General features: G+C 48.7%; 1 long non-coding RNA gene across 1 annotated transcript; it reads right to left on the bottom strand.

Moving 5' to 3' along the window:
• Window positions 1–6,302: 6,302 nt before the first annotated feature.
• LOC106738293 (uncharacterized) lies at window positions 6,303–12,703 on the bottom strand. Its single transcript, XR_001372618.2, has 2 exons — window positions 12,644–12,703; window positions 6,303–7,984 (listed from the first exon to the last, which is right to left on the bottom strand). It is a non-coding gene; the product is annotated as an uncharacterized LOC106738293 (long non-coding RNA).
• Window positions 12,704–25,844: the final 13,141 nt, after the last annotated feature.

Here is a 25,844-nt window from a genome sequence, read left to right as displayed (position 1 = left end):
TTGATACTTATAGCCAGTTGGAGTTCAGTCACAGCCTTGGCTTTTTTGGTTCGCTCTCTGCAGGTTCAGACCAGTGCAGAATATTCCTCCCTCCTTGGAGGTGAATCCCATCCTCCATCCTTTGTAGGCCTTTCTTTTCAGATGCAGGAGGTCTGCTAGTTCCCTGCAGAGCCAATGGGGGTTGCAGTGGGTTCTCTGTGACTGGGCTGGGCAAGTTGGGAGATGCTGCCCGGAGAAGGGATGGCCTGGTTAGGCCAGCTGGTGCAATGCCAGAGCCCAAGCCCAGGGCGGGGTGCCACAGGCCTCTTCTCCTCCCTGAACCCCTGAGCTGGGGCCAGAATTGCTCCACTGCCACCCATGCGAATTGGTGCCACTGCACTCTGGCATGGTTGAGACAGGGGCAGCTGTTGGCCCCCCACCAGCAGGGCTGGGGGAGCAGAGGGCTGTTGGTTGCAAGTGAGGGGCATAGTTACAGGAGGCTGTGGCTCGGAAGTGAGGGGAGGGCAGGGGGGCTGTGGGTCGGGAGTGAGGTGTTACCTCTCAGCTCCATGTTCTTGGAGAACCCTGGCACAGGACACAGCCTGTCTGACTCACAAAGGACTCACCCCCTCCCCTCCTCTGCCTGAACAAGAACTAATTAGAGGAAAGACTTACAAAAGACAATGAAGATGCGGTGGGAGACACACCTAAAAGCCCCCCAGACAAGGGTGACAAGAGCGAAGCAACTCCTCTGGTCTCATTTGCATCCGAGATGGAACCAGCTGACAACTCATTTAAATGGGAGACGGGACAGGAATGCACATTCATTAGCATTCACAATGGAGAACAGAGAGTCCAAGGCAAGGACCGCACTGAGTTCTGGAATCAGAAAAGCAGGAGAGCACTGCATGATGGGGGATCCTTGCTCCAAATACTAATCAACCCACATCTACACACACCCAGCTCAGCATTTATCAGACCAATTGTAGTAATGACTCCTCTATTGGTATCCAAAATGCTGAATCTTCCTGTCTGTATTGTGAGCTCCCTCAGAGTAATGCCACCCATAGCCGGGAGCGATTAGTTCCTATTATCCAGCATATGAGCCACTGTTTACCCATAAAGAAACCTAGTGCTCTCCCTTGAGCCATTGTTAGTTCTCTAGAAAAACCCCTACCCAAGCTCAAGTTTCTGTCCTGGTGCTTGGATCCAAAGCTGCACTGGTTCCACTCCTGTTCTGCCTGGAATCCCTCCACTGGTTGTGCTGAGGGCTCTGTCTGTCTGCCAGCTCCAACAACACCTGGGAACCTCGACTGGTTCAAGCTTCACTGAGTGAGACCCCAACTCTCTCTCTTTCTCTCTCTGACTCCAGGAACCTGACTTTTATTCTCTTACTCCAGGAACAGCTTTCTAAACCTGACTTTTGCTAATCAAACTCGAGCTAGTCTTCCCCTAATACCTAACTGAAAATATGTAATATTGTAACTGTTTATTTTTCTCTCTCTTGTATGGCTATTATTACTGGTATCATCATAAATTCATATACCTGGCAATAAATAACTTTTATGGTCAAGCTGGTTGCTATACTTTCTCTCTGAACCTCACCTACTCTTTCTTCCCCTTGACCTCCACATTTGCTCTGTAGCAATGCTTCTTTTACCTAAGGCAAAGATCCCTGTAGTGCCCAAAACCACAGTGGGTTCTGCTCATCAAGGGGGTTACTACTATGACCATTGTGACAAGAGATTGTGACGTGCTGAGTTTTGAAGTGCATGAGTGTATCAGCCGAAAGTGCTGATCGGACCCAGCCTGTTCAGATGTCCTCTGTTAATGTGTGTGTATGTGTGTCTACCTGAATTTATTATTGTCCTGCTGAAATAAGAGATGATCTGAGTTCAAGGCACATGAGGGTTTCAGCCTATCAATGCTGAATAGTCCAGCCTGACTCAGATGTGCTCTGTTAACCTGTGTGCTTGTTTCTGCCTGGATTTTATTGCTGCCCCGATGAACTGAGTTCAAGGCATATGAGGGTGTTAGCCTGTCAAAGCTAAATAACCCAGCCTGGCTCAGGTTTTGATCTATGTGTGTATGTGCATACATGTGTTTGACTGATTTGGCGGTTGGAGGAACCCAGCCCCATTGAGACTGAGTCCTGCAAGATAGCTCCATTGGGGGTGAGGACTTGCAGAAGGGAGAGATACAGCTCCGTATAGAAACACAAGTAACACAAGCAGCACATTGACAGAATTAGAGACCCCCAGAAACATACCCCTAATAAATGAGCACACCCAAAAGTGATGGGCAAATCTGGTAACTAAGGGGTACTGGCAGGGTCAGGGGTCTAAAGGTCAGGGGTGAGGGGCAGCAGCAGGGATGTGGGGCTGTGAGTTGTAACTGAGGGGCACCAGCATAGCCTGGAGGACAAGGGGCCGTAGGAGTGATGGGCACTAGCAGGGTCAGGGGTCTGCAGGTCGGGAGTGAGGAGCAGCACCAGGGATGGGGCAGTGCAGGTTGGGAGTGAGGAGCAGCACCAGGGATGGGGCAGTGCAGGTTGGGAGTGAGGAGCAGCACCAGGGATGGGGCAGTGCAGGTTGGGAGTGAGGAGCAGCACCAGGGATCGGGCAGTGCAGGTCGGGAGTGAGGAGCAGCACCAGGGATGGGGCAGTGCAGGTCGGGAGTGAGGAGCAGCACCAGGGATGGGGCAGTGCAGGTTGGGAGTGAGGAGCAGCACCAGGGATGGGGCAGTGCAGGTGAAGTGCGGTTTTCAATCAGGTTCAGGGCTTTTTGCCCCCCTGCCCCCACTCTGAGCAAGGAGAGGGCAAACCCCTCCAAGCCATTACCTGATTGGTGGAAATGTTCCACCAATCAGAAACACCCTCTTCCAAGCCTGGCATGTTGGGCAAAAGCAGCAAACCCACCACATTAAGATTGACGTGGTGTGTTTTCATTTATGTCACTGTGTACACATGATAGCTCTTAAATCAAATAAAACTGTGTGCACAATTCATAGTAAGTTACAGTAGGGGAAGCAGCATAACATTCCACCCTGCCGATCTTTTTTGATACTCAGTTACAGCAGGGAGCACCAGCAAACCAGCAATCCCCTTACTCCTTAAATACATCCCCCCAAAGCCATAGCTGCCCACAGGGAGCCCTACACCAAGCTGCAGTCACCTGCATGGTCATTCCTCCCACATGGCCCTGGCATGCGTGCCCCCTGTGCCTTGGTGCCTGTGGCTCCCCAAGGGGCATAGTTACCGACAGTGGCACTGTCAACCCATAATCTGCCCCTGCTTCCATCAAAGAACTAAGAACCACTTGGACACCTAAAGGAGGGGTCCTGAAGCACTTTCATTTGCTCTTCAGTGAAAATGCTGCCCTCCCACTCACAGGACTCCCCAGGTCCAAAACGGTTAGGTCACAAAGGCTCCCCAGATCCATAGTGAGAGACAACATTTGTTTTCCAGTCAGTGTAGGGTTACCATAATTCCAGCATCAAAAAAGAGGATACCTGGGAGGGGGAGGGGGGAAGGGGGAGGAGAGAAAGGGGGGAGGGGGAGGGGAATATAATTGGGGGGGGCATTTATATGCCTGTGCCCTTCCTCTGTCCCTCACTCTTAAGCCCCTGCCCCACCAGTCTTGCTGCCCCCCACCCCTCACTCCCAACCCACAGCCCCTTGCCATCCCACCTCTGGCATTTCTGGAAGGCAACTGTAAAAGATACACAAGTTACCTCAAAATATTAACATGTTAACATGTGTGAAGGCACACCCCCTCAATGGCAAACTTACCACCTGCTGCACTTGTAGCATGGGACAGGGAGGGTGTTGGGGTGGGTGCATTTGAGTGGCACTGGAGGGTGAGGGGAAGCATTATCAAAATACTTGGGGGTGGTAACAGAACCACCACAGTTAGGAGTGTGACAGTTGGGGGAGGGCATGGCAGGGGTGTGTCTCTCCATATCTTGGCCACCTGGGTCTGTTACAACCAAACCTGCTGCTATCCCATTGAACTTTGGGGGGCATAACTTTCTACAGGGGCAAATTAAGATTCATTGGGACCCTGGGCCCAGGGCCTCCCCCTACATCCCAGGCCCCCCGACCCATGCCCTCCAGAGCCACTGCCCACTGGGCATGTGCGACATGGGCTGAGCTCCGAAGGCATCCCCTCACCCCGCTGTGGCTCAATACAGCTGCAGTGGCAACCAGCCAATGTGCAGGATCGTGGCTAGGCCAATCCAGGACCTGGCTGTGCTGGGGCTGCTCTGCCACTGGCAGATCCCAGCCATGCATGGCTCCCAGCTCTGGTCCCTGCCACCAGTGGATTCGGCCACTCCCAGGGCTCCAGCATAGTTGTGCTCCCCACCGCCCCCTCCTCCGGTACCTGGCAGTCATGGGCCACCATGTCATGCACACCTGGGCTGGCCCGGCTGCCAGTTTCATCTGCACTGAGGCAGGGCCCCCCATGCCTGGGCACAGCTGGCCTGTGAATTAATCCACCTATGCTTTGGGGCAGGGGGGCGGGGGGAGGTGGCAGTTAAACTACAACTGGCAAGTTAATTTCTCAGAGCACAACACTGCATGGAGTTCACAGTTGTTGCAAAATCCTGACAGCTTTATAGATAGCAATGAAACATTCCAAACCCATTAAAGCCCAGTAAGGTGGTATATTTATAAGCATAAACTGGTTGCCCATAATTTCAAATTTAACCCTGGATGAAGCAGTATTATTTTATTTTAAATGGCTTTAAAATGGCTCCAAATGTTGTATATGTGTGTGTGCATTTTGTCTGCAATCAACCCATTACTGTTCATTTAGATCAGGGGCAGGCAATTGTTTTGGGTGGAGGGCCACTTACCAAGTTTTGGCAGGGTGTCGAGGGCTGCATGTGTAGCCCTGCCCCTTGACAGGTGCCCTGCCTCTGATTGCCATCTTGGACTGGAAGTCCTGCCCTCTAACCCCCAGTCTTTGCCACCAGAAGCCTCTCCTCTTGCCCCTGGAAATACTCCTTTCGTCAAGGGGTTTTGCCATCTCAGAACCAGAAAAATATCAAATTATGTTCTAAAAATCAAACATCTACAACATTCATTCATTTGATTTCCAAAAATATTTTTGTCCTGATTTACATGTGTTTAAGCTATTGTGCAATCACCTCTACGTACATAGTGTACGTAGAGGTGATTGCACAGTAGCTTAAAATGAAATCTTACTCTTGTAACTGTGGGAGGGTGGGGGTCATGAGGGTGGGAATAGATTTGTGGGGGCTTTGGGTGTGTGGGTATGTGGGGGAGGGTGTGGGTGTGAGGTGTAGGAGCATGTGGGGGGTGTGGATATGTGGGTGTGGGTGGGATTGGAGTTTGTGGGGGAATGTGTGGGAGGAAGGGTGACTGAGGTGTGTGAGGGGGTGTAGGTGTGGGGGTCTGCATGTATGGCAATGCAAAGGGGGTGTGGGTGCATGTGTATGGTAGGATGTGCTTGTGGGACTCACCCTATGAACACACACACACACACACACTCCCTCTCCCTCCCCCTCCCATTGCACACACAGACTGTGCTTTCCACACTACTCTCTCTCTCTCTCTCCCCCACAAATTGCACACACACACACACACTCCCTCCCACTCCTCGCCCTGGGGTACTGGCACAGCCCCATGGTCCAGCAATGCAACTGGGGGGCCACATGTTGCTGGAGAAACTGCATGCAGGGCAGGAGTGAAAGCGGCCACAGGCAGAGACTTCTCTGCAGGGGGGGGGGGGCAGGGACAGGGGCAGGGGGTGGAGCAGGGCTAGGCTGGCCTTTCTCCTGAGTGCTGCCAGCTTCCCCTGGGTCCTATTGCTCCTGGCTCCTGTCATCTTTGACATGCAGCCAGGAGCAGATAAATACTAATTTTCTAAACTTTTTAGGTGCTCTGCAGACTGGATAGAATGGCCTGGTGGGCTGCATCTGGCCCGTGAGCCATATTTTGCCCACCCCTGATCTAAATTAACTTTCTATACACTTCTCTACCCAAGGGTATACTGGCAAGTAGAGAGGATGCTGTCCTACTCCCATTGTAAACCAGATAGTACTTGAGCATAGAACCAGGTCCTTGTGGACCACAATATCAAGGTATTTGTAGGAAAAGGGCTTAGGGGAGTAGTGCAGCAGAGTCTGAGCTCACTATGATCTATACCATCTGAAGGGAGATGTGCTCAGCTTGGTTCCCTTCCTCATAAAAATACAAGTCTGGTTTAGACAACAAAAGTAAATAATATGGGTGGTGGATGTCCCCGGAATTATTTTTTTAGTACTAAATCAGTGGTTGACTCTTCATCAAAATCACTTGATTAGACCACATACATTTATAATGCATCAATGTTAGCAAAAGAAAATAACTTTTTTTTTTCCTCAGAAGCAGAGATGAATGTTTCAGGGAGGATGGGGAATATATAATGCAGTGGGTTTGGCAAATCCATTAGAGCTGGAGCTTACATCTGGTTTTGGATTACACTCTAGAAACATGCTTCAGTGGGCAGGCCTTCTTTGTCCTTCTCACAGCCCACTGGTAATGAACCCCACCAATGCTGAGATATCAGCCTCTTTCACTGGGACAGGAATAAGTGTCTGGGGAGAAATCATCATCAGGAGATGCAACTCTTCAACATTTTTTTTTAACTTTTGGTGCGTTGTTCGTTTATCCCCTCATGATTCTATGCAGTGTTCAAGTTCCCATACCTATAAAGAGGTTGAATCAATCCTTATCCTCTTTCCCACTACCTGACACTTTAAATGCTGGAATTCTTTCACTCTCTGAAGATCAACTTCTTTTGTTGACTTCCTGTATTGTATCAATATGGATAATCATTCTGTTTTTGGATTATAATGAATCAGCTGGGTCCAGGGCCAGTTCAAGAATTTCTCTAGGGTGGTAAATCATTTCCCCTGTCTTACACTTCCAATTAAATGAGTGTTGCCTTGTTTGTTTATTTTCTAACAGACTTATAACTATTAGGGCTTAGGCCAGAGTACATCAGAGAGGTCATAGGGTAAGCTGGCTGGTTACAACAAGGACATAAAGAGAAATTGAGAAAGAATGGGTCAAATGGAAAAGCAGCAGTAGTTTCAGGCCAGGAGGCTCCTGAATACATCTTGTAATCAGAGCTGCATCAAGTGTCTGGGGGCAGAAGGAGTGTCCTGGATATAGCCTACAGTCATGCAGCAAAAAGTTGAATGCAAAGCTGAGTCCCTTGAAAAAGTCTTAGCCAAGCCTTAAAGTAAGTGTTAGGAAACAAAACTATGGTGCACAGTGCAGGCTCAGTGCAGCTTTCTAACACATGCTGCTTCTGTGACATATGAAGGAATGTCTTCTCTCTCAGGGAGAAAGACTTCCTACCCCAGGGTTCTCCATGATGGCAGGCCGTGCAGCCTGTCAGTAGCAGTGTCCCCCAGGATACAGAGGACGGATAAATGTAAGTTTGTCATTGAAACACATAACCCCATAGTGTGGAAGGTTTTCATGTGCCCGAGCAATGTAACGAAAGCCACTTCCATCACAGTGCTCACACAAGAGCCAGGCACCCCTCTGGACTTTGTGGGAAGACACTTGGTCATTGAAACATTCCCTAGCAAAGTTGGTTGGTTCTCTCACCACCCTGGAGCAACCTTGATAATCCACGTGTTCATAAAGTGTGATCTGGGGATTACTTAGGTCTTCAGTAATCAGCTGGAGAGAAGTGATCCTGTCATTCATAACATTACCAACATAAGCATATTGTCCTTCCTCAAAGACCACAAGCTTGCCTCTAAAATTCTCATGCTCATAGGCAACCCAGGGCTGTCCAAAAACCTTCACAGAGGAGACACAGTCATTCCAGTTGAAACATGTCAGGTTGCAGATATCAGAGGTGATCTCTTTGCAGCAACCCTGGAAGTTTGCATGCTCATAGATGATAATCTTGTTCATTTTGATGGGTGCCGTAGGAGGTTTGCACTTGGTTTTTTGATGACAAAGTTGTAATTGGTATCCTGTGGGAGAGCAGGGGGGAAGAGAGAAAGAGGGAGAGGAAAGAAGGTCATGACTTGGATGGAGCACCTGCTCAGTGGAGGCTCACCAGATGGTATGTATAATTGGAAGTTGAGTAACATTTGAAACAAACAAGTTAACAGTTATATAAAAAGGTGTGAACACCTGGGCAAATTCAAGGAAAGAAGGGACAAACTACTGCAATTCATTCAACAGGAGTAATCACACCCTTTTGCCCCCCTACAATTGATTCTTAACTCAGTCTCCTGCTCTGTAATTCTAACTTTCCCCATATGGAAAAAACAATTCTTTTTTTAAATCAAGAAGAGGTAGGATAAACATTGGTTAGGCATGCTTTAGGAGTAGCAATATCTGTAATGTGCTATGAAGAGAAACATTTGAAAGCTTCCATTAGATACTTCCTAGGAGAGAGCTGTTCAACTTCTGGCCAACATGCCAGATCCAACCTGCTATGCCATGTCACCCAGCCTCCAGGCCTTCCCATGGGTCTGGCAATTTGGCAGCAGGTGAGCAGTGGTACTTCTTCACCAACAAATTTCTGGATCCATGGGAAGACCCTGACCCTGCATGCTGGGTTAGATGCCTAATCCCAGTGTTCAGGGCCAGAGTTAGGGTGGCATTGGGCCCCAGGGTGCAATCCTAGCATGATAGAAGTGGGGTGGGGCCACATGGGGGTGGTACCAGGCCCAAGGACCTAATCCTGGAATGCTGGGGTAGAAAAAGGTGGAGCTAGGCTCCCAGAGACCAACCCCAGTGGGACAGAGCAGATTTAGACCTCTGGAAACCAATCCTCATATGTGGGGCCTGGTGGGGATTCTATTGGGTCCTCAGGGACCAATCCCATCCGGTGGGGCTCAGCCTAGCCCACAGACTAGTCCTGCCCTAGTCATCTGCCTGCACAGCCAAAAGGTACATCAAGAACTTGGTGAACAACTGTTCACCAGGGAGCCCCTGGAGAAGACCAGGAGCAATGGATACAAACTTCTGGAAGCCTGCTTCAGGCTCAACTCCAGGAAAAGAACTCCTTCACAGTCAGGGTGTCCAGACTGTGGATTAAACTCCCTCCAGTGGTGGTGCAGTCATCTACCCTGGAAATCTTCAAAAGGAGACTGGATATTCCCCTCGCTGGGGTAACTTGACCCCAGTTGTCTTTTCCTGCCTAGTGCAGGGGGACTGGACCCAATGATCTACAAGATCCTTTCCAGCCCCTAACAATCTGTGAATCTGTGAATCTGTGAATCTATGAACCTTTGACCCCCATGTCACTCCTCTCCTGTTGTTTTTTTTTTTTCCACCCTAAATTGTCCCACAAAATCAGTTGTTCCATTCATCCATTAGCCCCCATATAGTGGGTGCTGCTAGTTTACCAGGTGAGCCTTAGAGCCCATGGCAATTTTGAATGGACAAATAGACAGTAAATTCTCAGCATCCCAATGCCCTTGCCTTTGTTGACCAAGTCCTGTGTGGTGGCAGTCCCCCCACACACCCTGTGCCCTCCAGCCCACCAGAGTTTGTCATGGGGCTGGTGCCTTGCCTGGCCTCATGGCACTCCCCACTCTACCACCTGAGCTGGCTGGAGGACACCAGACTGGTCTGCTTTTCCACCATCCATCACCACCACCTCTACACGCTTGTGTGCCGTACGATCCATCATGCCACCCTTGCGTCCCGTGCAGACACCAAGCGGAGGCACCTGCTCAGCGAGGGCATGGCTGAGGCACCCCAGTGGCTGAGTCTATACTCCACCCTCATCCCATGAGCCACTGGGGACCTCAGCTGGTGGCTTCTCCATGGAGCCATTGCCACAGGCATGTATGTGGTGAGCTTCACAGACACCCTGGTATCCTGCCCCTTCGGCAGGCAGAGGGAGACCCTGGTGCACATGACCCTCAAGTGGGCCAGGCTGCAGCCCCTCCACCTCCACCTCCAGAACCTCCTCCTGAGGTTCTGCTTGAATTTCACCCCCCATCTTTTTGTTTTTGATCACTCCATCCATGACCCCAAGTCCTGGCACCTCCTAGTCAACCTCCTCCTGGCCCTGGCCAAGTGGGCCCTGTACTTGACCAGGAAGAAGGCTTTGGCCAGAAAGGTGCCCAGAGTCTGTGGAGCCATTTTCCTTTCATTTGTCCGAGCATGTTTCTGGGCAGAGCACCAGTGGGTGGCATCCATGTGCTCCTTGCATGCCTTTGAGAACTGGTAGGTGTAGCCCAGGAGGGTCTGCTTGATGTCCCCCTCCAAAGCACTTACTTTCATATTTTGACCCTTTGACCTCCACGTCACTCCTATCCTGTTTTTTTTTTTTCCCTTAGTTGTCCCACAAAATCAGTTGTTCCATTCATCCATTAGCCCCCAGGAGCTATTCGTTTAGTGGGTGGGCCTTAGAGCCCACAACAATTTTGAATGGATAAATAGACAGGAGCTTCTCAGGACCAACCACTTGGTATCTGGGGACACTAGCCCCCCATGCCAGCTAGACTGCTGCAGCAGCCGTGACCTAAAGTGCACCCTGTACCCTCCACCCCCTGCAGCAGTCTGGCAGCAGGGCTGTGCCTACAAGTGGGCCATGGCAAAGCCCCATGTCTGCATATCATTGCCTTGCCCTCATAGAGAAGGGGCCTGGCCCAACCCAGCCTGGCCCACCGAGCTAGCGCATGACTTTGGATCACACATGGTCCCACAGCCATGTGTCCCAGTCCTGTCCAAAGGCATGCTAGCAGGCCATGCCATACCAGATCAAGTTGGGTTGGACCAGGCCTGTTCTCCCCGCACAGCCCATGGGTCAGGCAGCATTGCAGTGGGCACAGCCCAGCTAGCTGCTGCTTCCAGGGCTGGGGGCTATATGCTGCAGAGGGGGGGGGGGGCATCTGGCAGTCCCCCGAGCCTCCCCCCACAAACCCCACATTCCCCCACAAACCCACTACTCCCCACACACCCCACATCCCCCCTACACATCCTCTGCCACTACCCAAACACCCACCCACACATCCTACACCCACATCCCCCCCAGAAATGACATAGCCCCCCACCCCCAGTCCCTGCTTACCTGGGACAGCATCAGGGTCTGGGTCACACTGAAGCCTTGTCCCACTTCTGTTTGCCTAGCACACTAAAGGCACATGCTGAGGCAACGGAAGCCCCATAGAGATGTTCTGGCTGGATACCTCTGGGTTGCCTAGGGGCATGGTCCTGAACTATGCCTTGCCCCACATTTTTTCCATGGGGTTTTTTATTGTTTTTTTTTTTTTTTCCATACCTGGAACTCCAGGTACTTTGCAATTCATTGACATTTTTTTCATTCTTGGCATGCCTGTTCTGGCATCTCAAATTGGTTTGAGACTCCACAACGGGCACGTGTACACTCATCTGGACCTGTCCTAGTTGGTTAACTCAAGGATTTGGCACAAGTTACCTTAAAACCAGCATAAAGGCACTTAAAATGAGACCAGTCATTAGTTAGCTGGCTGTTAAACCATAATAAATACCTTCTAAATGTTTTAAAGATAAGCCACTTTAAAGGAGGTTAGAAGCCAGGCAAAGCATGCTTTCTCCAGCCCCAGGGTCTCACCATCTGGGCCAGTGAAGTCCTGCTTCCCACTCCCAGACTACATGAACCCTGCTGCCTTTAACAGTTCTCCTCCATCAGACCCAATCCCAATTCATTGAGATGCATGTCCTTTAATTTTTTTCATTTATTTTTCTTTATTGCCCCTCCAACTCACTTCAAATAGTTTTTGAAGAGTTATCTGTCCTCCCCTCCCCCAACTCATCTCTGGCTGGGCTTCTGCTGCATGTGGAGACAAGGAAGTCTCCATAATGTTTTTTCTGCCTCCCAGCTACATGGCACCACCTACCCTCCTCTCCCACTACACGGGAGGAATTAAGTCCCGGCTTCTTTCCACTCCTCTGCTCATCAGCCGTCTAGTGGCAAGTCACAGTCATGTAGGTCTGAGACAACATGAAGCCTTCACCTGAGACTGCTCCTAAAAACGCTCATCATTTTATAAAATCACAACGTTCCACAGATTTCTTATGTTATACAAGTAACCTGTTCCAAAGCCCTCAGAGTTACGTTATGATCCTAATCTACCTATTAGGCTGGTAAGTGGACTTAGGCACCTGTGTGTGACTGTATTGATTCACCCTTTTCAAGGCCTAAAAAGCCATTGCTGCATCTGCTTACGTAACCTAATGTCACCTTACTCATAATAATGAATCAGAAAAAAACAGAGGGGAGACAAAAGACCCACGTACCTTTTGCATCAACTGTTTTTGAGGGCTGAGAGCAGAATGGGATAGAATTACACTTGGGCACCTCAATCAGCCCAGGCACTGAATAGAATTTACCCTTGGTCTCCAGCTTCACGTTTGTTGTCCACCAGGTGGAACAGAATTCTACCCTAAGACCCTCCCTTGAAGATGCATGGGCAGCCTGCAGAAATACTTCAGTGACAGTTCAGTTCCTTCTACAGATGTTCTCATATCGTCAAGGGAAGTGCTTGGCTTGAGTGAACTGTGGAGACTAAATCTGTACACTCCCAATAGTTCTTGTCTAGCAGCTTTAACTCCCTCCCTCATTGTTAAAGGTGCTTTGGCAAATACACCTCTAACAGTCAGTCTTATAATGTATTCTGAGTCTTTACCTTTGCTTCTGCAGCAATTTGAACTTGAAGAGTTCTCTGTTCAGGTTCCTTTCCCCCACAGGCTGACCAGGGCTTCTCCTACATCTGCAGTTTTTATCCACTCAGAGCTGCCAATCAGAGTTTAAGATCTGTGTTATCTCCGTCCAATACCAAATCACTCTGGTGTGCTAATACCATAGAAGGTTATGGCAATGCAAATAAGGGATTTCTTGTCCAAGATTTATAGCAGATTAGAACTTGGCTCAGGATACAAACAAATAATGTATAAAACCAGACATACCGGTGAAGACCTAAGTCATAGAAGGTTTGGGGATTTTTGTAAAGTAGACAGACAATACTGCACAAATTTAATTAAGAGTGGAGCAGAGGAGAAATGAATTCTCACCTTTATGAGATGCCAAAGTGCTTGATTTTGTTGTGAAACTAGTTAATCTGTAATAATAAAAAGCAGCCTGAAAGGATGGTCCCTATTAATGGAACAGTGGGACAAATGCACCTGGAGCATCGCAGAATTCAGAGAATGTGAGAGAGACTTTGTTCATGCCTCTTCAAGAGGTCCAATTTGAATGTGCAATGTAAACTGTATATGAGAAAAAAAGAAAAACATTGAAACAGAAGAGAACAGACATATTACAGAAAATATTGTTAATGAAATATGTGAAATACATGAGAGGACTGAAATAGAGCATGTCTTTGCACTGGTGATAAACAATCCCAGGAAAATAAAAACCAGCATAAGACTTCCTAATAGACAGATATAGCTGCATAATACTGAAACAGAAGGTGATTCAAGATCGAGGAACCAGCTAAGAGGTCAAAGAACTGAGAAGCCTTGGTGCTGGATTTCTTTGACCGAGCTCCTAAGCAGAGTGCATCACAACAGCGTAAGAGAATCTTACAACTTTATAACATGGCCATCTTTGGGTCTAAACTTAAAAGTATTGTAGGAATAATGCTGACAAAAAGGACATACAAGAGAGCCATTCTTACAAAGAGATCCTTCAAACTTACTCAAACCTAACAGTAGAAGAGAAATGACATGAAGATGACAAAAAATAAATAACTTGCAGCTAGACATTTAATAGGATTATCTGGATAAGAAAGGGAGAAAGCTGAGCAAGGAGATGACAGCTTTTGTTGGGAATGGATTCTAATCAGCAGGGCCTGATGAACTTAATCCCAGGGTTCTGAAGGACCTGGCAGAGGAGATCTCAGAGCCCTTTCCACTGATCTTCATTAACTTGTGAGAGATGGGTCAGGTACCAAAACGAAATGGAAAAGGGACAACAGAGCACCACTCTTTCAAAAAAAAATAGAAGAAGAAGAAGAAGAAGGACCTGGCAACTACAGACCAGTCAGCCTCACCTCAGTACCTGGGAAGTTACTGAAGCAAATCTTAAGGAAAGCTATTTACAAGCACCAGCAGGAGGAAACACTAATCACAAGCAGCCAGCATGGGTTTCTGAAAAACATATAGTGTCAAACACTTTTGATCTCCTCCTTTCACAAAGTAACTACTTCGGTGGATGAAGGGAATGCCATGTATCTGGACTTCAGCAAGACTTTTGACAAGGTCTCACGTGACATTCTCATAAAGAAACTGGAGATATGTGGACTAGGTCAAACTACTGCAAGGTAGATAAATACAGGCAACCCCTGCTTAGTGCTCTTAACTGGTTCCTGAAAAAATGACCATTGAAAGAAAAAGCATTAAGCAAAACCAAATTTCCCATAAGATTTAATGTAAATAATAGGGGTGTGTGAAGCTTTGGTTCCTGATTCAATTTGGTGGAGATTCGGCCAGATTCAGTGGCCGAATCTCCAAATCCGAATTGAATCAGAGGACCCTCTAATCTCTCTGAATCAAATCGGAACCCTCTGAATCAATTCAGAGAAATTCTGAAAGATTCAGAGATTTGGACATAGACACAGCTTTAAATGTTTTTTTCTACATACCTCTAGGTAGCATGTGGCTCATGAGTGCTGCAATTCTGGGGCGAATGGAGCAACCCACAGAGGTGCAGGGGTCTCCCCAGAGCACTTGGCAGCACTTGGCCACTTCTGGACCTGGGAGTGGACCAGAAGCACTTCCAGTCCACTACTGGGTCCACTGGGGACTGCATAGCGCCCCCCCCCCCCCCCACACACACACACACACCCTCACGGCTCAGCGACTGGTGCCTCCTGGATCTGGGAGAGGCACTTGGGATCCTCCTGAGGCCTATCATCAAGTCAGGGAGGTGAGGGGGATGCCTCCTGGCATGCTCCCCAGTGGACTTGGAAGTGGACCAGAAGTACTTCCAGTCCACTTCTGGGTTCACTGCCAAGCACATGGAGGGCCCACTGCACTCCTGTGGGACGCTCCATCTGCCCTAGCATCGCAGCATTCATAAGCCACGCTGGTACCCTGAGGTATGTAGAAAAAACATTTATGTCTATGTCCGAATCGGTGATTCTCTGAATCAGCATCGAAACTTCAGATTTAGATTTGGCCAAATTGAATCAGGGACAGTGATTTGAATCAACGAATCAAATCACTGTCCCTGATTCAGACCAAATCTGAATCCAAATCAAATAGGGCACACTTTGCATGATCCTAGTACATAAATATAATTTGTTAATGTGGCTAGCTCCCCACTAGTACTACAAATCACTTAATTTGGACATCTAAATGTATGTAAATGGTTTATTTAAGATTTTTAACTTTGAAATAATATACAAAATTGCAAAAGAAATGAATGACCTGTATGTACAGGTTCACTTTCACTTTTCACTTTCTAAAACCTCCACAATTACTCTTAGGGCTTTCTTTAGCAATTGAAAGAGTGAAAGAATCAGGGCTGTCAAGATTAGTGGCAGTTTCAGGGGATTTTGAAGTATTTGGCTGAGCAGTTTTTTGAGGGCTGGCTGCAGGGGTTGAAGCAGGAGTTGTGCATTTCCTGAAGACAGAATCCATTGACGGCTGTACTTTGGGCTTCTTTTTTTTCATTGTGAAGCAGTCTGTAACAATTCACTTAATTGTTAACTCCTTTTGCAACTGCAGAACTGTGCTGCTTGTCAGGGTCATTCTCATCAAAGTAGGAAAGAAAAGCTTCAAGATCTTTGAAAGCTTCAGCCATGCCTTTACTGGTTAAGGCCCTTGCTGGTTGACCATCTTCCTCAAAACAGCAGAGAAGCCATAACGAAGAGCAAGATGCTATTTGAATGAGGTCATCATTGCTCAATTCCTCCCTGTTGGAATCAATCAACTCCTGAATTTCCTCTGGTTCAAGTTCATCAAGTCCAATTTTCTTTCCAAGCTCAATGATATTGTCCTGGATTGTCACCACTGGTTCCTCAAACCTTTGGAAATCCTGGACACAGTCTTCCCAAAGCTTTCACCAGACACCATTCATTGTTTTGGAAGCAACTTCATTCCAGGCACTTAAATGTTATCAATTGCCATGCAGATATTATAGCCCTTCCAAAATTATTTTAGGGTTGGAGCACCCTCTCCATCTGACTGCCTGGGCTGGACAGATGTTTTCTTTATGTAATAAGCCTTAAAGGCAACAATGACTTTGTTCATCAGCAATGGTCTGTCAGTTGTAAAAGAGAGATGGTATTGGGGGGGGCAGGAAAACAACTTTTACATTATCACTGAGGTTATCAAGTATAGTAGGATGTCCTGGTGCATTGTCTAAAATGAGAAGTGCGTTGTTGGACAGATTGTTCTCAGCACAATATTTCTCAACTGCAGGACAGAAATAATCCCTGAACCAACTCTTGATGCTGTCACCCAGGCCTTCTTGTTAGACTTGCAAATGATTGGCAGACTGCTTTTAAGCTACCCCTTGAGAGCCCTGGGATTTTATGAGTGGTATACAAGCAATGGTTTCAAATTAAAATCACCTGCAGCATTACCACCTAATAATAAAGTAAGTTGATCCTTGCACACCTTAAAACCTGGCATTGACTTCTCCTCCCTCGAAATGTAAGTCCTAGAAGGCATCCTCTTCCAGAACAGGCCTGTCTCATCAACACTGAAGACTTGTTGAGGCGTATAAAACCCCCTCCTCAATGGTTTCCACAAGTTCATTTTTATAACTGGAAGCTGCTTGGGTGTCCGCACTAGCAGCCTCCCCCTGAACAGAAAAGTTATGCAAGTTAGTCCTCTCAGATCTTTCAAACTACCCCTCACTTGCAATAAAAGGCTTACAATCAGACCCCTCAGGCAAATGTTTCTTTAAATCATCATACAGACTCTTAGCCTACTTCAGAATAAGCAGCATACTCAGGGCATATGGAGTTGTATCCTCAATCCAAACACTTAACAGCCCCTCCATTTCTAACATAATTGGAGCCCTACTCCCACTGAGTTTCAAAGGATTCAAAGCTTTGCAATCCTACTGCATTCTTTTATTTTGTCTTTATTTTTCAATGTGGTCCTAACAGTTGACTCAGCCAAATTCAATGCAGTGCAGACTTCATTCTGGCATTCACCTGCTTGAGTTGGCTTCAGGACTTCCAATTTAAGTTTCAGCATTACACTATTGCACTGTTTGTTCTCAGCACTTGCAGTTACAAAGTCAGTTGCATGTTTCTGACTCATGATGTTTGATTTCAAAGGTCAAAATTAATTGCTAAACACAGAACACAAAAGTTTGGCAGGAGGTTTTGAGTGGAGTTTCACAACAGTTTCTCCTGGGCCCAGTACCATTCAATGTCTTTATTAATTGGAAGCTTGCATAAAAAGCTTCCTGAACAAATCTGCAGAGGACAGGAAACTGGGAAAGACTGTGAACATGAAGGATATGAGCTCAATTCCAAAGGATCTTGGCAGATTGGAAAGTTGGGCTTCAGCTAACAGGATGAAGTTCAATGGAAACATGAGTCATTAGTGTGACGAGATCATCAGGAAAGCTAAACACACTTTATCATGCATCGGCAGATGCATGACAAATAGATCCAAGGAGGAGATACTTCCCCTCTATACAGCATTGGTCAGACCACAGTTGGAGTACTGCCTCCAGTTTTGGGTGCTGTACTTCAAGAAGGATGTGGACAACCTCGAGAGAGTCCAGAGGAAGGCCACTCATATGGTTAGGGGCTTACAGGACAAGCCTTATGAGGAGAGACTGAGGGACCTGGACCTCCTCAGCCTCCACAAGAGAAGGCTGAGAGGTGACCTTTGGCCACCATCATGCTCAGGGGCAATCAGCATGGGTTCATCAAAGGCAGGTCCTGCCTGACCAACCTGACTGCCTTTTATGACCAAGTAACTAAATCCTTGGATGATGGTGTCACCATGGACGTAGTCTTTCTAGACTTTAAGAAGGTCTTTGATGCTGTCTCTCACCCCATCCTTATCAATAAATTAAGTGACTGTGACATTGATGCCTACACAGTTGGATGGGTAAAAAATTGGCTGATGGGACGCACCCAGAGAGTAGTGGTGGACGGGTTGTACTCAACCTGGAGAGATGTGAGCAGCGGGGTACCCCAGGGCTCAGTCCTCAGGCCCGCACTGTTTAACATCTTCATCAGCAACTTGGACGAGGGGGTGGAAAGCACACTGTCCAAGTTTGCTGATGACACTAAGATGTGGGGCGAGGTGGATACACTCAAAGGGAGAGAAAGGCTGCAAATAGATTTAGACAGACTACAGAAGTGGGCAGACGAGAATAGGATGGGGTTCAATGTAGACAAATGCAGGGTGCTGCACCTTGGGAGAAGGAATCCACAGCACACATACAGGCTGGGGAGTTCCCTTCTTGAAAGCACAGAGGCGGAAAGGGATCTTGGAGTCATTATTGAAACTATAGCTACTATGAAACTATGAAATTCATTAGGGGGATGCAGCAAGGGATCGGAGAGGCTCTGTTCACCAGGGCATGTCTTGGGATAACAAGGAACAATGGTCACAAACTTACAGAGAGAAGATTTAGGCTAGATATCAGGAAACACTTCTTCACAGTAAGGGTGGCCAAAATCTGGAATGGACTTCCAAGGGAGGTGGTGCTGGCCCTACCTTGGGGGTCTTTAAGAGAAGGCTGGATACGCATCTGGCTGGGGTTATCTGACCCCAGCGTTTTTTCCTGCCTAGGCAGGGGTTGGACTTGATAATCTGCTGAGGTCCCTTCTGACCCCAGCATCTATGAATCTATGACTACAAGGTGCTACGCCTCAGGAGAAATCATCAAATACAAAAATATAAAATGAGTGACACTTGGCTGGATGGCAAACTGTGGAAAAGGACCTGGGAGTCTTGGTAGACCACAGACTCAGAGTATAAGACCTGAAGGAAACATTGTGATCTGCTCTGGATAGACTGGGCCACTAGCCTTTCCTGAAGAAACTCTTGTTTGAATTAGATCATGTCTAGTAGCAAAACAGCTAATATTGATCTAAAAATTACCATTGACAGAGATGCCACTCCCTAGCCCTTGTTCAAGTGATTCAGTGCTTAAGTTCTGCCCGTGTTGAAATTGGTTCCTTATGTCCAGCCTGAATGGGCATGTCCACACATGGTGTGGACATTTGACTCCCTGGGGACAACTAGTGGCACATCTTGCTCCTCTGCTTCTTGTCCCTGGGAAACACCCATGCCACATGCACCTTTGTGTGTGGCAAGTTACGCCAGGTGGGGTAGAGTAGGTTGCGGTGCCCACTGTACAGCCTTAGTTGGGGTCCTGGGGGCTCTCCCAGGGCTGCAGCCATGGAGATTCTGCTGGGAGGAGTCTGGCCAGCAGCCACAGCATGGCTCCAGGCAGCCTGGCTCTGCTTTTTAGCAGTACGTGTTGCCTAAGCGTGCATCACGCTGGGGTTTTTTTCCTCATTTTTTTTTTTTTGACCACTGGATATCCAGGAGTCAAAAAAAACTGCAGGGAAAAACAAAATTGGCACAATGCTCACTAGGCAGCATGCCCTTGCAATGTGGAGGACACCAGGTTATGTGATATATGGTATAGCAAATATGTTTGCAGCACCACATACTGCATGACCACGCTCGTCTGGATGCACCCAGTATGTCCAGTTTTTACTTCCAGCCACTGGCTCCTCTTCTGAGCTTGTCTTCTGGAGCAAAGATCCCCTTACATAAGTTTTGCTCCCCATCTGGGTGTGAACAATTGTCTGATCCTGTGGATAGGGGCAGGGTCCCCTGTGGGCAATCCCATGACATCTGATTGCTGTGGCCCATCTCAGCGATCGGCTGGTGCTTGCATGGGGGGCACTTGCCTGCCCCCCCTGCCCATTGCCTAAGCGGTGAGCGCAGCCAATAAGGGGGTGCACTGGTGCTCTCAGGGGGTGCACGTGCACCCCCGTGCACTCCCTACGCATCACCACTGAGTGGAGGTGTATTTGTAGTTTGGTGTGCTCTGAGAATGCTCACTTTGTGTGGTCGACAGCCAGGCTACTTGGGGAAAGCCAAACAGGATCTCTGGTACCAAAATGTTGGATGTAGGATCCTAAAGTCACATTTAGAAACTCATGTCCATTCTTGGCTCACCCCCTTCTTGATATTTTACCCTGCAGAGAAGCTGACAGTTGTGTCCCCAGCCTGGTGAGTGCACACACATTCTTAGCCTGTGTTCAGGGTCAATAGGTTTCCAGGAACAGTTAGTTCAACCACATGGGGAAGGAAGCTCCTCTGTCTTTATCTGTCATCCAGTTTTGGGTGCTGTACTTTAAGAAGTTAAAATTGGTCTCTTAAGTCCAGCCTGAATATGTCCACTTCCAGTTTCCACTTCTAGTCACTGGCCCCTCTTCTGAGTTTGTCTTCTGAAGCAAAGATCCCCTTACAAAAGTTTTGTTCCCCATTTGGGCATGAACAGACTGTGATCAAGATACCCTTCAGCCTTCCCTTGGTAATGCTTTGTTCATGGAGCTCCTCTGGTACTACACATCATGAGGTTGTTTTCTGGTCTTTCCTCATCAGGCCTCTCTGTGACCTGAACTGTCTCCAACATTTCAGCTTTATCTCTGATGTGTGGAAATCAGGAGTGTGTTGACCCTGCCTCTGTATGAAGTCCAGGAATACCACTGAGAAGCATGACCCACATTCTCAATCCTGTTATGTAGGTGCCCAATGCTGGCAATTAGTATACTGAGGTGACCGTATGGTCAGGCCCCACTCTATAGTTGTCTCTTCAGGCATGCTAATTGATATGTGGAAGGCAGGGTAGACATACTGAGGGTGGCTTCATCACTGAATATCCAAGGGCAGTGTGTGTGGAGAGAAAAAAACAATGGATGGGATCTGCTCCTCAGTGGAGCTCATAGAAGCAGCACAGAAGCAGTGTACATAAGCCCAAAATCTGGACCAGCAGGGATTGATTGAGCACCAGACAGAGGTGACAGAGCCTCCTTTCTCTGACTTGGGATCCCTCTGTTTATCACTCCAAGGATCCCACTATGCTTTCACAAGAGCACCAGCCTGGGAGCTTGTATGCAGCTGAGTCTTCCCCAGAACTGGCAGCCTAAAAAGGACAGAGCACTTCTCCCACCTCCCCCTGCCCCCAGCATAGCATGGCAGCACATTCTTTCCCCCTAGATGGGTGACTTTACACCTTGATGCATTAAAATGTATATTATCTCTTTGTTCCCAGCAATATAGAGCTCTCTACGCTTATGGCTTTCCTCTGCATTGCTGAGCACTGCTTCCATCACAGTGTCATCTGCAAACCTTTGCAGAAATGACTTTGTGTTTTATGGGTGGGGAGAATAATTATATTTCATGCTGAGATTTCTGAAATCTCCTCTGGGATCTTGGGTGGCAGCTGGGGAATGTCCATGGAGGTGCTGATTTCTCAGCTACCTGTGGTCTTAAAGCAGGTGATATACCTGTCTCTATGCCAGACAAGATCATTGGAGTATGGGAAGCTGAGCAGCACTCCCATCCTTACATGGCCTACACAGAGGTTGAAGAATCTGGGAAAGTAAAATTAAAATGTGAAGGGTTTCAGATCCAGAAAGACATGGTGGTAATGGCAGCTCACTAACCCTGAGCCCAGGTGAGGACACTAGTCTGATCTCCATGGGTCAAGAGGAACACACCACAGCTCTGATGTGTAGCAGGGCCATGAAACATCTGGATGATCCTGCACAGCCAATTTCTCTAGTCTCAGGGTCACAGGTATTAAGCAGGTTGGAATAAGGTCAGGTTTAGGTGCTTAAATTCACCTCATCCTCCTTTTCTCTGTGGGATAAATATTTTATCCTTTGGTTCTCTCCACGGAAGGTGAAACACTGTCAAGCTGAATAACCAAGCAACTGCCTGCCCCCGGGTCCCCCCAGCCTGCTAGCAAGGAAAGAGTGACACCAGGCACCATGTGCTCCATGGCTGGCTGAAGCAGATAAACCTGAGGAGTAAGAACAACTCTGACATACTGCTGGGGGTGGACCTGAGATGTAAAATGATCACATCTTCAGAGAGTTTTTCTCTGATTATGCTACTCTGGTTCAGATGTGCATAGGCAATTCCTCTGAAAAGATATCAATATTCAAAGTAAGCAGCTTCCTTGGATCCTGAAGAACCCAAATGCTGACACCATCTTATCCCATGTTGGGGGAGATGCTAGGGTTGTCTCATCCCAGAACTAGGAGGATAATAGGTAGAAATCTCAGGGTGATATTGCAAATTACAAGTAGATCACTTAAAGAGCACTTAAAAACTTCCTAGTTTCATAGTTGATAGGGTCGGAAGGGACCTGAGCAGATCATCAAGACCTACCTCCTGCCATGGCAGGAAAGAGCGCTGGGGTCAAATGACCCCAGCAAGGTATTCATCCAGCCTCCTCTTAAAGACCCCCAGGGTAGGAGCCAGCACCACTTCTCTTGGAAGTTGGTTCCAGATCCTAGCCACCCTGACAGTGAAGTAGCGCCTCCTGATGTCTAGTCTGAATCTACCCTCTGCCGGCTTGTGACCGTTATTTCTAGTCACTCCCGGTAGTGCTCAGGGGAACAGGGACTCCCCCAATGCCTGCTGGTCCCCCCTGACTAGTTTGTAACAGGCCACTAGATCCCCCTCAGCCTTCTCTTGTGGAGGCTGAACAGGTTCAGGTCCCGTAGCCTCTCCTCGTAGGGCCTGCCCTGCTGCCCCCTGATCATGCGGGTGGCCCTCCTCTGGACCCTCTCCATGCTGTCCACATCCCTCCTGAAGTGCAGCGCCCAGGACTGGACACAGTACTCCAACTGTGGCCTGACCAGTGTCACGTAGAGGGGGAGGATCACCTCCTTGGACCTGCTTGAGATGCATCTGTGGATGCATGACAAGGTGTGGTTGGCCTTCCTGAACGTGTCCCCACACTGTTGGCCCATCTTCATTTTGGCTTCACTGATGATTCCAAGATCCTTTTCTGCCTCTGCACTGACAAGAAGGGAGTTCCCCAGCCTGTAGGTGTGCCGCTGGTTCTTCCCCCTCAGGTGTAGCACCTTGCACTGGTCAGTGTTGAAACTCATCCTGTTCTCATCCGTCCACCCCTGTAACCTGTCTAGGTTCAATTGCAGCCTATTCCTCCCTTCTAGTGTGCCCACTTCCCCCCACATCTTATTGCGGCCTGTGGATTTGAACAGGGTGCTTTTTACCCCCTCGTCCAAGTCACTGATGAAGATGTTGAACAGTGCGGGCCTGACGACCGAGCCCTGGGGGACCCCACTGCCCACATCCCTCCAGGTCGAATAAGACCCGTCCACCACCACTCTCTGGGTCCGGTCCTCCAGCCAGTTAGTGACCCATTTGACTGTGTAGGTGTTGACACCTCAGCCCCTAGTTTTTTAATGAGAATGGGGTGAGAGACAGTGTCGAAGGCCTTCCTGAAGTCCAGAAAGACTACGTCCACTGCTACCCCTGCGTCTAAGGATTTTGTGACCTGGTCGTAGAAGGTCACCAGGTTGGTCTGACAGGACCTGCCTCGAATGAAGCCGTGTTGGTTGCCCCTGAGCATAACCTCCTCTGCTGGCCCCTCATGGACATGTGCCAGGATAATTCTCTCAAAAAGCTTACCCAGGATCAAGGTAAGACTAACTGGCCTATAGTTTCCTGGGTCTTCCTTCCTCCCTTTTTTGAAAATGGGAACCACACTGGCCTTTTTTCAGTCCTCTGGCATTACACCAGAGCACCGTGAGTGCTCGTAAAGCCGTGCCAGGGGTTCCGCCATGATCTCTCCTCATTCCCTCAGTGCTCTGGGGTGGAGATCGTCAGGACCAGCTGGTTTAAATACATCCAGTCCCTCCAGAAGTCCCTGACTAGATCCTCACTGACCCTAGGCCTGGGTGCACCTCCCCTGGGTCCTATGGGAGTCCCAGTGGGGGGGTGACCTGGTCCCTGGTCAGAAAAATGGAGGCAAAGAAGTTGTTAAATAAGTTAGCTTTGTCATCGGCCAGATTTCCTAACGTGTCTTGCAGAGGCCCCATGTTACCCAGTACCTTCTTTTTGCCCCCTATGTATTTAAAAAATGACTTCTTGTCATCTTTAATCCAGGTAGCTAGTCCCAGTCTCATCTCCGCCTTGGCCTTCCTGACCACCCCCCTGCAGCCCCGCAACAGAGGAATAGTCCTCCCTGGTGATGGTCCCTCCCTTCCATTGGGTGTACGCCTCTTAGTTTGTTAACTAAAAACTTAAACACTTCTGAGCTTTCACCTGAGATCAAACCACCAATTTCTAGTCCTTCACTATCCCAGGAAGTGGGTTGCTGGGTGGACTTGTTCACTGCTGCTGCTCTGTACTGCCAACTTGCCAAGTCTTGCAAACTGTTCTTTTGCTTGGAGTGTTTTTCTAATGAGTGACGTTCCCTGGGTGTGCATGTTCCTACACCCTGTGCTCCCTTGCTGCCTCTTGCAAGCTGCCCCTTGCCAGTTGGTGGGGTCTTTTCTGCCTGTTTTTCGCCTTGTTCTTATCAGTTTCTGCTCCCAGCTGCTTCCCCTCCTTCACCCCAAAGTACCAGAGTTACATTTTTGTGCAGTGAGGCCCCTGAAACCGCTCTGTAGCCGTAACATAACAAATGTTCACACCTGCAGAGTGCTTTTGAAACGGCTGAACAAGTCAAAATTTAATCCCCATCTGATGTAGTATCAGATAGGGGTACTTTAGGGTCCAGCAAGGGTTGCTTTAGGTTTCTTGTAAGGGTTAATTTTGGGCCATTCTGCCCACATCCCATGCTGCTTCGTGGGGCTGGTCTGGTGCTCCTATGGAGAAGCATCAGCACAGCCCCACCCCAGGGACTCATAGAGAAGGGACAGAAAATCTATCTTCTCCTTGTGCAGCTGGGAGGGAGTCCCCACCATGCATGCCGCCTCCCACTGCCCTGCCCTGCCCTGCCCTGCCCTGTCCTGCTGGGGTCCTGGGGGGAGTTAGGCTGGGCCCACATGGCAGGGGGAGACTTTCTATTCCTTCCCCCACCCGAGACTCTTGACAATGGCACGAAGAAGGGAGCCCCTCTGCTGTGTGGGCCAGGCCCAGATCCCCAAGATCCAGTAGGGGGAGCATTTAGGGGGATGGACACGTTGTGGGGGTTGCTCTGTCCCCTCCCTCCTCCTCCACTGCTGCTGACAGTTGCCTTCTGATGGGGTTCAATAGCGCTCTAACTCACGGCATTTAACTGGACAGCTGCCTAACCATGTGTATGCAGGGTCACAGCCTGTCTAGTGCATCCTGCTTCCCTCCCAGCCTTTCCAGTCCCTCCTGAGGGGTCTCTGCACCTTGGGGCACTCTGATACATCTGTGGCTCAGTGTTTCTGCAGCCTGTTCTGTAGCTTGGGGACTTGCAAGGAATCAGTCCGATCTCTATGGGAGGTGCAATTCCTGACCTGGAGAGGTGGAAGTGGTCACTTTGACACCTTGGGCAGAGGTGCTGCAAGGGCTGGAGGATGCTGCAGGATGCTGTGGGAGCCCCTTTTAAGTTGTATCCTGGGGCTGGTGCCCTTCTGGTCCCCACGAGTTACACCACTGCCGACTTGTTAATGTCAGATCAGACCAGAGCCCTTTCGAAGACTCCTCCCCTCTGCGCAGGGCTGTGGGGATAAAGAAGTCCAAATCCCCAGGACCCTGGTGGGGATGTGAACAGCCACTTCTCCCACTGTGCTCTCTCCAGGCCGTCTTAGGGCCTGGCCACTGAATGAGCAGAGATGTCCCTAGTGGAGAAGTGATGCTGCTTGCTCTTGCCAGGGCCCGTGGGTGCTTCTCCGTGAAGGGAAGGTGGGAGCCCCGTGCTGGGCCCTGGGT

The sequence above is a fragment of the Alligator mississippiensis genome, chromosome 11 (genome assembly GCF_030867095.1).
Source record: "Alligator mississippiensis isolate rAllMis1 chromosome 11, rAllMis1, whole genome shotgun sequence".
NCBI classification, from domain to species: Eukaryota; Metazoa; Chordata; order Crocodylia; family Alligatoridae; genus Alligator; species Alligator mississippiensis.
This window is presented reverse-complemented; position numbering and strand designations above follow the sequence as displayed.